The sequence below is a fragment of the Solanum pennellii genome, chromosome 12, assembly GCF_001406875.1.
Source record: "Solanum pennellii chromosome 12, SPENNV200".
In the NCBI taxonomy this organism is placed as follows: Eukaryota; Viridiplantae; Streptophyta; class Magnoliopsida; order Solanales; family Solanaceae; genus Solanum; species Solanum pennellii.
The window spans coordinates 74,562,366-74,577,401 of NC_028648.1; positions in this window are offsets into that span (position 1 = coordinate 74,562,366).

A 15,036-nucleotide genomic window follows, 5' to 3' on the forward strand; every position below is an offset into this window, starting at 1 on the left:
TTAATTCAGCTGAAGAAGAAAAAGAAAAGGACCAAGAAGGACTTGGCATTAGAGTAGTGATAATTTTGGAGATATTTTTAAGCACCTAACCATTAGAGAAGAGATTGTTAAGATTAAAAAGAGCTTATTTCAAGAAGACCCTTCACAATTTAATGAAACAATATTGAAAAGAGCACAGCAGAGTTAAAGCTCTATCTTTATTACAAAGAAGAGCTTTGGATACAAAAGGCTAGTGTACAGTGGTTTGAGGAAGGGGAGAAGGAAAAGTCTTACATTGAAAAGAGATCTCAAGGAAGATGAAACATGGAAAGAATTTGATTATGAAATCATAGAGGAAGGGATCTACTTTTTTGAAAAGCAATTCACTAGTGCAAATATAGGTAAGGAAATGTCTTTGTTATACGGTATCCAACCACCGATTTTCAGGAATATAATGAGTTTTATATGCTTATAGTGCTAGTGGTTTTGATGATTTTCAGAAATTTCTACTTAGGGTTGAAGAAATTAAAAAAGTGGCGTTCGATTTATATGCTTATAGTGCTAGTGGTCTTGATGATTTTACGGGATATTCCTACAAGACATATTATGACATTGTATGTTCTGATAGGATTGAAGCTTATCTACCTAACCTGATATCACAAATTAGTTTGAGTAATTTCTTAAACAAAATCATTTCCAAACTCGTTCACGATAGGATTGAAGCTTATTTATCTACCTAATCTGCTATCACAAAGTGTTGGAGCTTATATTTGATATAAGGCTAAAGGATAAGTATTATAATGTGGAGATAGGCATGGAAAAATCGTATGACAGGGTAGGTTGGAGTTTTTTAATCAGAGTCTTGGAGAGATAGGTTTTGATTCTAAGAATCTAGACATGATTTGGAGACCCATTTCTAATAATTGGTATTATGTTCTTATTAATGGAAAATTTTTTCCTTTGTACAAGAAGGGTTAAGCAAGGAGATTCATTATCACCGGCTTTTTTTATATTAATGGCAAAGGTGTTATTTAGAGTTATGAATCAATTATTTGAGAGATATGATTATAGAGTTATGTATTGTCTAAATGGAGTGATAAATTAAATCAGTTTCCTATGCAAATGATCAAATAAGTTTTGAAATTGCAGACAAAAATCTTTGCAGCTTATAATGGGAGTTTCGAAAAATGTATGACGAGTAATAAGAACAATTTATTAATAAAAATAACAACTCATATGATGTACATTATAAGGCAGCACATGTTTCTCGATAGTTGGTAAAGGTGATCAATGATTTTTGAAGAGCTTTATTTCCATTGACATACCTGGGATTCCCTATTGGTCGTGCTATGGAAAAGAAGGTATATATGTTTGTATTAATAAAGAAGATCCAAGACAAGCTAAAAATGTGGAAGGGAAAGATTTTGACTTTAGGGGGTAAACAGTGTTAATCAAAAGTTTGTTTCAGAGCATCTTTGTTTATCTTTCATATGTTATTAACATTCCTAATGTGTAATACATGTCATTCATAGAATTTTTCTGAATTAATATGGAACTTCAAAGAGGTGGGATGATCTACACATTGGTTAGCTTGGAAGGATGTCTATGTTCTAGAAGAACGAGGATTGAGTTATTTGACCTCTATAAGGTTTTATTGCTAAGTTATTGTGGAAATTTCGGACAACTAACACAATGTTATCTAACTGAATATGGAAGAAGCAGTATAAGAGGCAAAGACCATAAAAAGTAGAATGGGAATAGGACTCTCAAGTATGGAAGAATAGGTTAATATCAAGAGATTTCCTTTATCATGAAATATGGTGGGAACCAAAGGAAGGACATGTTGGTGTATGGTTTGATAATTGGACTCAACTCATAACCTGCACTACCATATGAACAGTACTACAAGATAATCTTCATGAGGATACTTGTAATCTTATTACCAGAACCTTGGGAAGCCTAACACATTCATAAGAAAGAGACAAACCTTGATGGATGTCTAGTGGATCTGGAAAAAATTTAAGTTTAAATCAGCTTGGGAGTTGTGTAGAAATAGAAAGGAGCCTATTAAGAAGATATTGAACATATAGGTGAAAGGATTACCTTTTAAAGTATTATTCATTTTATGGATTTTGTGGTTTAGAAGAATTCCTAAAAGGGAGGTTCTTATTGGAAGAGGCAATTTCTACTTCTGAGATATGTTGTTTTTGGAAGAACAATATTTAAGAGACCCTTGTACATTTGTTCATTGAATGTCCTGACTCATATCATACTTTGAGGTTATTTACTGAGGCAGCATGTCTTTAGTTTTTGGTGGTATAGATCAAACGAATATTGGAGAAATGGCGGAAGATTGATTTTGCTACTAAATTAAACTAAATATTCAAAGCAGATCCTGCAATAATAATATGAAAATTTTGGAAGTGAAGGAATGTCATCAAGCATAAGAGTAGCATGAATAGACAAAACATGATACTGGAGATTCACAAAAATGTATACATGTTTTATATGTATAGATACCCATGGTTAAAAGACATTCCGAAGAATTGGGACTCATTGTGAAGTTCCTGGAAGATTTTACTCCTCTGATCAAAACTAAGATTGTTATATTGTCAGTCCCTGGGTGTAAATTCAAGTGAAATATTGATGGTGCTGTAAAAGATGAAAAATGATCATTTGTTTTTGTATAAGAGATGAACAAAGGGAAAATGATAGATGTTGACTCAAGGGTATAGAGAATGTGTATATTATGATGTAGATATAAAGGCCATTAGAATGGGTATAGCATATTGTATTGAACACAACCTAATACCCTGATCATTGAAATATATTTCTTAATGGCTCATAAAATCATTTGTCGAAACTAGGAGGTCCCTTGGTTAATGTCTCATAAAATCCTATGAGGGATAACAATGTTGAAGTGATGCATACATATCAAGAGGAAAATTGAGTAGCAGATTTGTTTGCTAACAATGCTTTTAATTTTTAAGGTTAACACATGAAAAAATATTTTAACATAAATGAAACACCTCAACAAGTACAAATGACTATTCAACTAGAAATGGACTACATACCAAATTTGAGAATAAGGAAAATATTGAATACATGTTTCAGGATGCAAAGTGAACAACAATTAAAACTACAATTTTTATGCTTCATTCATTAAGCTACTTTGTTCTCCAAGTTGGTAATTGATCTTCTTAAATAGTGTATTGACCATTTTGGAGTACAATCTGTTGAAAAGGTTAAATAAAAGTTGGAAAGTAAGGTAGAAGGCATAGTATATCATAATATTATATCGATTGATTGGTTATCTTATTTCATTCCTATTGGGGGGAATTTCACAATCACATACCTTCAAATCTACCTTAGATCTACCACATTCATGTTGAAGAAGTCTTCATTAGTAATGAATCATAACATAACTGAGATTTTTGACGTTCAAGAAGTGATTACAAGATGTACATGATATTGTTTGTAATAGAAGATGTTTGTATGGGTGAGATAGTGTTAAGCAAGTCAGAGATGCAGAGCTTTGGTTAGGTAGATGAAGAGGCGGCTTGATTTAGGATTTGGAAACTATTAGAATCTCTTGTCCTTTTTTGGTTTAGTTTATTTCCTTTTTGTTATAGTTAGATATTTAATTTGATCCGAGCCATTTCGAGTTTTGTATTTGTATTATTCTTTTTTATTTAATAAAAACAACTTCAAAAATTTCAAATAACATAATTATGTTTTTATTTTTCTAAAGAAACACCCACGTTATTTCCCTATATTTCAAGAATTTTTGTACATTGTATAAAATGTGAATTGCATTTTCTATAACGACATACATACTAAATATTTTATTTCGGTTATGCTTTCTCTTAGCATAACCTGCGTCCACCATAGGTAAGCAACTTTGTATACCCACTCAAAAGTCAATAATGTCTAAGGAAGATTTATATTGGAAGGTTAACTCTCAACAAGGACGAAAACCAACTATAGGTTAAGGGAAATCAAATGATTCGAGTCATAGAGTACCTGAATTGCGTGCAAAATTGAGTTAATCTAGAGAAATGGAGATCGCAAATAAGAAGTGTAAATCTTGCTTCAAATCAACTGAAAAGTAAAGATTATTGTGCGAAACAGATATCGAGTGAGAAAGGTCAATCCAAATTTAATGGAACAATGTCTTCCAACAAAGAAGCAATACAAAACAACGAGAACAATTAGTAGCCTTCTAGGATGGGGTTATTTAGACCACTGAATATGAAAGCCTTGTGGAATCAAGTAAAAGTAAGCAATCATGGGAGGATGAAGTGGAAGTTGAGGCTAAAGCACTGGGTAAGAAAAAATTAGTATGGGATAACATTGATATAGTGATATTGGAAAATGTGGGATACAAATTGGAGTATATAACTCAAACAAATAAGGGGGAGATAGTAGAAATCAATATGGAGGATATAAGGTCTAAAATTACTTAATAGCAAACGTTGTTGTCTGTTATGAGTTGGGTGCATGCCCTCCTTTAACAGTGATACAATGACACATACACAGGTTATGGTGGATGTCACACCTCGAGCTACCCCTACGACGCGGACACGAGATCTAGAATCTGTTATTCTTATAGTAACCTGTATTTATAAGGTTAACCAATGAACAGAAACAGAAATAAGATGAAGCAGAAAATACATAAAATACAAGAAGTAATCCGATTCCACAGAAACTACTGTGTGTCCTTAAGAAATTTAATCCCCTCACTGTACCCAAGGTTATGGATTAATTTCTCCCAAGATAAAACGGATTAAACCTGTTAAAGAAATAGCGGTACCTCAAATTTCTTTAACTTCAACGAACTTCAGAACAACAAGAAGTCACACAGACTCAGTCGATCGACACTTTGATTTTATTTGAGAGAAAAATAAATGCAGAGAAGGAAAATTTTCAGTGTTTGAAAAATCGAAAATTGACTTCCTTTTATAGCCATTTTCAGCAAGGAACGTGTCTGTTCAGTGAAATCTGTTCAGACCCATTTTATTCAGAAAGTTGTGTCTTTTGGAAAAAATAACAACTTTTCGGAAAATTGTGTCTGTTAGGAAAATAACGACTTTTTGGAAAGTAACGACTTTTCGGAAAGAGTAACAACTTTTCGAAATGTTACCGTTACCCGCAAATTTATAAGAGATGATATTAACAGATTTATTTGATTTAACAAAAATTGATTAAATAAATTTTGTCCAAAAAATTTATCAATCAATCACATCATTTGCCAAATCCAAATCCAAATCCGAAGCCGAACAAGCGACGACGACGGCGGCGCGAGGGGGCATCTTCTTCTTAGCTCTTTAAGAAGTAATGGAAGTGTTTCCTTATATAAGGACAACAATTTCCCTTTGTTTTGCCGATATGGAAGAAATGACTTTTCATTTGCACTTTGCAAATGACTTTTCATTTTCCCTCCAAAGTAGTTCCCTCACTTTTCATATTCTCTCTTTTCTTTTCCCAATCACACTTGCTAAACCCCAACAATCCCCCACATGAATGGGAAAGGCTATTATTAAAACATATGAATCAAAAAACTTTTGTGTCTTGTAGTTAAAGATTAATCGCATCAGGATAAGTAGGTTTTCCTTTAAACTTTCCGTAGTTAACATATATCGGATATACTCGGTCAATCGGTAGATTTGATATCTTTGAACCGTCGAGCTTTGGTGTATACCTAGACAACATATGTCACACAATCAACCCTTGAACTGTTCTTAGTTCTCATTGTTTTGTTCGATTCAGCCATGAACACATCTTGGATAGTAAGTGCTTAAAGAACTGGCCTTACCGGATTCTCGTTGAAGCGGCTTACACTTCACACTTACATAGGTGATTTCTAAATGTGTTATCCCATAGATACACCATTTGATATTCCCTGTATCAAACTTAGAAACCATTAAAAAGTCCTTATGTCTTTATCCTGGTTACTAAACATTGTCTCATCATGAGAATGGACCATAAAATAATAATTTTTTTTTCTTTGACATTGTTGAACCGTCATCAATGACTTTGTTTTATCTCCTTGAACCTAGATCTTGGGATCTCCAGTCTTCTAGGTAGAGTTACCGCCACGATGACTTGTTCTCGGCCATAGTCCCATTCCCGTCGATGATTTCTCAACTCCCTCTCTATTTAGACCTTTTGTAAGTGGATCCGACACATTATCTTTTGACTTTACATAGTCAATTGTGATAGTTCCACTAGAGAGTAGTTGTCTCACAGAGTTATGTCTTCGTCTTATGTGACGAGACTTGCCGTTATACATAATGCTTCCAGCCCTTCCTATTGCAGCTTGACTATCACAGTGTATGCATATAGGGGCCATTGGTTTGGGCCAAAATGGAATATCTTCTAAGAAATTCCGGAGCCATTCAGCTTCTTCACCTGCCTTGTCTAAAGCAATGAATTCAGACTCCATTGTAGAGCGAGCTATACATGTTTGTTTGGATGATTTCCAAGATATTGCTCCTCCACCAATAGTAAAAACGTATCCACTTGTGGATTTTGTTTCAGTTGACCCAGTAATCCAATTTGCATCACTATATCCTTCAAGAACGGCTGGATATTTGTTGTAATGTAAAGCATAGTTTTGAGTGTCACCTAAGTATCCCAAAACTCTCTTCATTGCCAACCAATGATTGATTAGGATTACTTGTGTATCGACTCAGTTTACTGATAGCGCAAGCTATGTCTGGTCGTGTACAATTCATGACATACATTAAGCTTCCCAATACGCTAGCATAGTCCAATTGAGACTGACTTTCACCTTTATTCTTTGCAAGATGAAGGTTTACATCAATTGGAGTCTTTTCCCTATTAAAATTCAAAAATTTGAATTTTTCAAGTATCTTTTGAATATAATGAGTTTGAGACAATGCTAGACCGTTAGGAGTTTTAAGAATTTTAATTCCTAATATCACATCAGCAACTCCTAAATTTTTCATATCAAACTTACTAGCGAGCATACGCTTTGTAGCTTTTATATTAGCAATGTCTTTGCTCGTTATAAGCATATCATCTACATATAGGCATAAAATAACTTCCTGATTTGGAGTATCTTTAATGTAAACACATTTATCACATTCATTGATCTTAAATACATTTGACAACATGGTTTGATCAAACTTTGCATGCCATTATTTTGGTGTTTGTTTTAGTCCATAAAGTGACTTAATAAGTTTGCACACTTTCTTTTCTTTACCAGGAACTACAAAACCCTCAGGCTGTTCTATGTAAATTTTCTCTTCAAGCTCTCCATTTAAGAAGGCTATTTTCACATCCATTTGATGAATTTCAAGACCGTATACTGCAGCTAGTGCAATTAACATCCGAATTGATGTAATCCTACTCACTGGCGAGTATGTGTCAAAATAATCAAGACCTTCTTTTTGTCTAAAACCATTGACTACAAGTCTTGCTTTATATTTGTTAATAGTTCCATCATCTTTCATCTTCCTTTTAAAGATCCATTTTGAACCCAAGGGTTTGTTCCCTGGAGGAAGATCAACCAACTTCCATGTATGATTGCTTAAGATTGATTCAATTTCACTATTAACAGACTCCTTCCAAGAGGTTGAGTCGCTAGGCAACATTGCTTCCTTGCATGTTTGAGGCTCACTTTCAAGAAGAAATGTTACAAAATTTGATCCAAATGAAGTAGATGTCTTTTGACGTTTACAACATCTTGGACTTTCTTCATTTTGTTCATTCTCTTTTGGTTCTTCTCTGGGTTGTTTAGATCCCCCACTAGATGACTCAAGTCTAGTTTTATACGGATAGATATGTTCAAAAAATTCAGCACTATCTGATTTCGTTACCGTATTATCATGAATATCCGAATGTTCGGACTTATGAACTAAAAATCGACATGCCTTACTGTTTGTGGCATATCCAATGAATACACAATCCACAGTCTTAGGTCCTATTTTTACCCTCTTAGGTATAGGAACTTGGACTTTGGCTAGACACCCCCACACTTAGAAATATTTCAAATTGGGTTTTCTACCTTTCCATTTGTCATATGGAATTACATTTGTCTTTGAGTGAGGCACTCTGTTAAGTATTTGATTTGCTGTAAGGATAGCTTCCCCCCACAAGTTCTGTGGTAAACCTGAACTTATAAGTAATGCATTCATCATTTCTTTTAAAGTTCGGTTTTTCCTTTCTGCAATTCCATTTGACTGAGGAGTGTAGGGAGAAGTAGTTTGATGGATTATTCCATTTTCTAAACATATTTCTGCAAATGGAGATTCATATTCTCCACCTCTATCACTTCTGATCATTTTGATCGTTTTATCTAACTGATTTTCAACTTCAGTTATATATTGCATAAATGCATCTATTGCTTCATCCTTACTATTTAGCAAATAGACATAACAATATCTAGTGCAATCGTCAATAAAAGTTATGAAATACTTTTTCCCACCACGTGATGGTGTTGACTTCATGTCACAAATATCAGTGTGAATCAATTCTAAAGGAATTGAATTTCTTTCAACAGATTTATAAGGATGCTTAGCATACTTAGATTCAACACAAATTTGACATTTTGATTTATTGCACTCAAATTTTGGAAAAATATTTAAGTTAATCAGTTTTCGCAAGGTTTTGTTATTAACATGTCCCAAACGTTCATGCCATAAACATTTAGATTCAAGCAAGTAAGAAGAAGCAAAATATTTATTCATATCAACTGCAATTACATTGTGTTTGAAAAGGCCATCACTAAGGTAGCCTTTTCCTACATACATATCATTTTTGCTTACTACTACTTTATCAGAAACAAATACACATTTAAATCCATTCTTGGTCAGAACTGGAATTGAAACTAAATTCTTTCTCAATTCTAGAACATATGAGACCCTATTCAAAGTCACCACCTTGCCAGTTCCTTCCACCTTTGCAACAGCGGAGTTTGTCATAAACAATTTTTCATCTGTAAGTGCTGGAGTATATGATGAAAATAATTCTTTGTTGGCACAAACATGGCATGAGGCACCAGAATCTATCCACCATTCTCTTGGATTTCCAACCAAGTTACATTCTGAAAGCATTGCATAGAAATCGTCCATTTCTCCTTTGGATTCAGCCAAATTTGCTTGATCCTTCTTTTTCTTGTCCTTCTTTGGACCCCGGCATTCATTAGCCCTATGACCATGTTTACCACAATTAAAGCAGTTTCCGTTGAATTTCTTCTTAGAAGGATTGCTTTTTGGACCAGATGCTTTCTCTTTTCTTTAATTTTGTGGGATCTTCTTCAACAAAATTTACTCCAGATATTGCTGAATTACCACGTGACCTCTTTTCTGCAGCCTTATTATCCTCTTCGATTCTCAACCTTACTATGAGATTTTCAACAGTCATCTCCTTGCATTTGTGTTTCAAGTAATTTTTGAAGTCCTTCATAATTGAGGTAACTTTTCAATAATTGCAGCCACTTGAAAAGCATCATTCACAATCAATCCTACATTAAAGATTATGTGAGTATTAAGGGAAAACTTAATATTTCTAACATAGGCATTAAATAAATTTATACCTTCAGCAAGGAGATCATGGATTATGACCTGCAATTCTTGAACTTGGGTGACGACAGTCTTACTATCTATCATCTTATAGTCCAGAAATTTTGCCACAATGAATTTCTTCATTCCGGCATCTTCTGTTTTGTACTTCTTTTCTAAAGCATCCCAGAGTTCTTTTGAGGTTTTGGCATTGCTGTACACATTGTACAGATCATCTTGCAGACCACTCAAAATATAATTTTTACACAAAAAATCTGAGTGTGTCCATGCTTCTGTTACCAAGAATCGTTCATCAGCCAGAGTTTCATCTGACATAACAGGAACATTCTCATTAATGAACTTCTGCAGACTCAACGTAGTGAGATAGAAGAACATCTTTTTGCTGCCATCTCTTAAAGTCGACTCCAGAAAACTTTGCAGGTTTCTCAGCCAGCGCCAAGGCAGCATTTGAACGATTATGTGCAACTGATGTTGTTGCAGTACTTACTATTCCAGCATTTGTTTGACTTGAATTAGTCATTTTTTCCTGTCACAAATGGCAGATAAGTTAAGTATTTGAAATACTAACAGTAAAGAACAAATCTTTCCACAAACTGTTTCTGATTTAACGATAAAGTTTGTATGTTCTTTTAATCGTTAATCGAATGAATTTTAAAAATTCAAGCAGAGTAGAAAACCACAAAGGTTTTAATCTCCAGAAACCTCAAATACAGAAACTGTTAAATTTCTTAAGATTGTTATTCTTATAGTAACTTGTATTTATAAGGTTAACCAATGAACAGAAACAAAAATAAGATGAAGCAGAAAATGCATAAAATACAAGAAGTAATCCGAGTCCACAGAAACTACTGTGCGTCCTTAAGAAATTTAATCCCCTCACTTTACCCATGGTTATGGATTAATTTCTCCCAAGATAAAAACGGATTAAACCTGTTAAAGAAATAGTTGTACCTCAAATTTCTTTAACTTCAACGAACTTCAAAACAGCAACAAGTCACACAGACTCAGTCGATCGACACTTTGATTTTATTTGAGAGAAAAATAAATGCAGAGAAGGAAAATTTTCAGTGTTTGAAAAATTAAAAATTGACTTCCTTTTATAGCCATTTTCAGCAAGGAACGTGTCTGTTCAGTGAAATCTGTTCAGACCCGTTTTATCCAGAAAGTTGTGTCATTTGGAAAAAATAACAACTTTTCGGAAAATTGTGTCTTTTAGGAAAATAATGACTTTTTGGAAAGTAACGACTTTTCGGAAAGAGTAACAACTTTTCAGAATGTTACCGTTACCCGCAAATTTATAAGAGATGATATTAACAGGATTTATTTGATTTAACAAAAACTGATTAAATAAATTTTGTCCAAAAAATTTATCAATCAATCACATCATTTGCCAAATCCAAATCCAAATCCAAAGCCGAAGCCGAACGAGCGACGACGAAGACGGTGCGAGGGGGCATCTTCTTCTTATCTCTTTAAGAAGTAATGGAAGTGTTTCCTTATATAAGGACAAAAATTTACCTTTGTTTTACCGATATGGGAGACATGACTTTTCATTTGCACTTTGCAAATGACTTTTCATTTTCCCTCCAAAGTAGTTCCCTCACTTTTCATATTCTCTCTTTTCTTTTCCCATTCACACTTGCTAAACCCCAACAGAATCACATGTGATCCGAAGCTAATCCTACTGGCATGATCATGAGCATGCTAAAAATAATAAACTGATGCGGAAGCTAAATCATAATTTAAAATGAAAATATGGGGAATGCCTATATGCTAAAACTGAGATATATGAAAATTGATGAGTTTAATACAAAGAAGTTATTAACTCAATAATAAGCTGAAACTAACTATGTCTGAAATAAACCTCTAACTTACTAAAAATGCTTGGACAAGCCCCAGCTAAGTCTAGCAAAAAATGAAACTAAAAGGCCCAAATACTAAAATAAACGCATGACTATTGTCCTTGGAGAATGAGGACTCACCACTTATTCTGCTAAACTGGAGATTGGAAATCGATCTAATCATGATCTGGATATTGAGAACCTGAACCTACATCACGAGAAGATGTAGTGCACGTATGTGTCTACATTTGAAAGATAGTGAGCATGTAGGATAGAGTAAAGCTAAAATAAAACATAACTGAACAAGCACAAAAGCAAGTATAGTAATCTTAACATGATATACTGAATTCTGAGCTAACTGGATGCAATGACAAATTTTATAACATCCTGAGACTGAATACTAACTGAGCTATAAATATGATCAATGCAATAGAGTCTGACTGATCTGTTGAAGCTACTAATAACCGATAATAAAACCATAGAAGCTAAATGTGGAGTTCGATGTATACGCCTCATCGAGAGTACCCAATATACCCCGCCAAAGGTATAAAGGCATGTTGACGTAATCCCTAAACTAATGCCCATAAAGGGGACTTACAACCTACTTGGCTAGTAGTTTTGGGACTATTTGGGTACGCTGAACCCTAGTCAAACTGGGTATTATGCTACTCCCAATTAATTAAATGATTAAGACATTATGACTGAATTTATGTAAATACTGGATAGCTCAAAACAAAACATGCAAACAGAGAATGCAAGAACTAATATGAAATTATGCATTAATAACCGAAGCATGTATATATGAAGTAACTGAAATATCTGACCTAGCATGTGTAATTCAAGAACTAAAGAAATACATATCTAGGGTTTTAAAATTCATGCGATAAATTGAATAATAACTTTATAATCTGATTTGGAACATATATCTAACTAATTCGTGATGATCTGCTGTAATTCTAGAATCCCTAGGTCTATTCATGATAAGAGAATCAAGAACTAACTGAAAATTAGGAACCTAATGGGTTAAAAGAACCCACTAGTGAAATCCCACAGACCTGATGATGAAATCCATGAAGAAATATTTAGATTTCGATGCTGGAACCGATGGAACCTTGTTGAGTTCTTGAACTAGAGTTCTTGACCTTTTTCTCCTTTCTTGCTTCTAATTTTCTAAGTTTTGATTTATGATTTTGACTTAGGTAAGTTCTTGATATGTTTCTAGGATTAAATTGACTAAAATATGATAATTTAGGGCTTAAACGACATATCTTAGGGGTTAAACAAATAGGGAAAGACCAAAATACCCCTAGAAATTTTGCGGTTGGACCAAACAACGACCTGGACTGACGGTCCATCGTTCAATCGATGGTCCGTCGTTTTGGTCCGTAGTTTGGGTCTACTCAAAAGACCTTTACTAAAATATGCATAGCTCTTACACGGAGGTTGGATTTTAGGAAACTTGGTGTCTATGGAAAGATAATTCAATTATCTATCATTTCTTAGGTCATGGGATACCTAATTCATTTTGTGCTAAGAGTTACGACGATATGAAGTTAACACCATAACATTTTCCCCCTAATTGGTTGGTATCCTTCACCTACGGTCCGTAGGTCCATTTACGGATCGTACTAGTCAATCGTGGTTCATGTCAGAGGTTGGGTAAATGGGCTATTGATCCACGGGCACAGACTACGGAACATAGTCTGACTTACGGACTGTAGGTCACTCTGTGGGTCGAGACTTGGCCGATTTTTCTGAACTGAGTTTGGGATGGGCTGTAGTGCCTATCTACAGACCTGCAGTATGGGTCGTAGATCAGATTACGGTCCATCGATGGTGACCGTCGATTGCACCTGCAATCTTTGAAAACAGATTTTTGGTCTGCTTTGGATACGGGGTGTTACAGGGTAAGTATAGTCTAAATGATGTGGCCATTGATAAGTCTTAACGCTCTCAGATGTTTTGATGATCTCCTCACAAGTGCAGGGATCCAGTCCTCTTCAAAGTATGCTTGTCCAGGATCATATGTTGTACAACTGGTAAGCTGTCCATGTCAAAAGTTGGTGGAATTTCCAGAGTACTACACCAATCAAAAGGGATGAGATTGTTTGTCCATCTTGTATTAAATCTTGATGCTTGATATATTCTAGATGACAAACAAGAAATCAAGTCATTCATTCAAAGAGAGATATTTTAGCTTCAACATAGCAAGGTACCTAATAGAGTGTATTAATGTTTTCTAAATCTATTGTAACTTTTATTGTTCGTAGTTGTGCGTATATTGTAGGAATCTTTTTGCGTATGAACTAAGTTGTGAGTTACTTAGTGTCTTACGTCAAAGTTTATATTAATCTATTGGGTTGGTATAGTGGGCAATGTAGGCATTGATTTGGCTCATTGAGTGATAGTGTATTACTCACGATGAAGATTAGTAGGATATCTCGTGTGTTGTAAATTGGGTTTTACTTTTGCCTATGAATTCTTACGAAAAGCAATTTGAACATCCTATGAGAAAGGTTGTGGTTTTACTCCCTTTATTAAGGAGGTTTCCATGTAAAGTTGTGTGTCCAATTTTTAATTTCAGCATTTATTTACTTCTTGTTGTTGTAATTGTGTTAAGGACATGGTCCTATCATAACTAATTGAATCATACATTTCAGTAAGTGGTATTAGAGCTTAACTTTTCAATTTGGGTAAAGTCGAGAAAAGGAAAGATCTTGAAGGCCAGTCATCTACTTGACAACCTCGCTTCAACGGATAGTACTGTGTGTGGTGGAAGAATAGTATGCAGGATTACATCAATGTTAAAGACATTGAGCTTTAGGACGTGATTCTTGATGGACCGTACAAAAGAAGTAAAAGAGGGAGATCTCCCCACAATGGTCTTCAAAAACAAAAAGGAGTACAAAGAAATGTACCAAAAGAAGATAGAGAAAAACTAAGGCAAAGAAGATTGGGGTATGTGGAATCGGCTTAGTCAAATACAACTAAATATTTGTGTGTGAGACAGCCAAGGACATATGGAACTGTCACCAAACAGCCCATGAAGGAACACAAGTGAAGGAGTCTAAGGTCAATATTCTTACGACTCAATATGAAATTTTTTTGTGTGAAGGATGCATGAAGGAAGATGTAACCATTCATGAGATGACTTCAAGATTCACCTAAATAAAAAACGAACTAAGATGTATTGGTGAGCCTATTCCCCAAAGTAAAAAAGTTTGAAATATTCTCAAGGTGCTTCTCAAGTCATGGGAAAGCAGAGTGAATGTTTTAACTAAACCAAAAGATCTAAAGGGGCTTGCTATGGATGAACTGATTGGAAACCTCTATGAGTTGAACAAGCAACAAGGGTCAATCGTGAAAGATAAAATAAAGGAGAACTCAGTGGCATTGAAAATTTCTCAAAATGATGTGATTAAAGAGGAGGATGAAATGGCATATGTCACTAGAAGGTTTCAGAAGATTATCAATAAGCATGGAGGTTTTCAAAAGAAAACTTCGACTAGATGAACAACCAATTCAAATGATATTTTTCACAAATGTGGAAAGTCTGGTAATTTTATGAGGGATTACCCCAGTCAGCGGGTCGAAACTAAGGGCCCAGGTCCTAAACCATGCCAAGATAAAGGCTCATGTTGATCAACTAATGAATAAAGCTTTGGTTG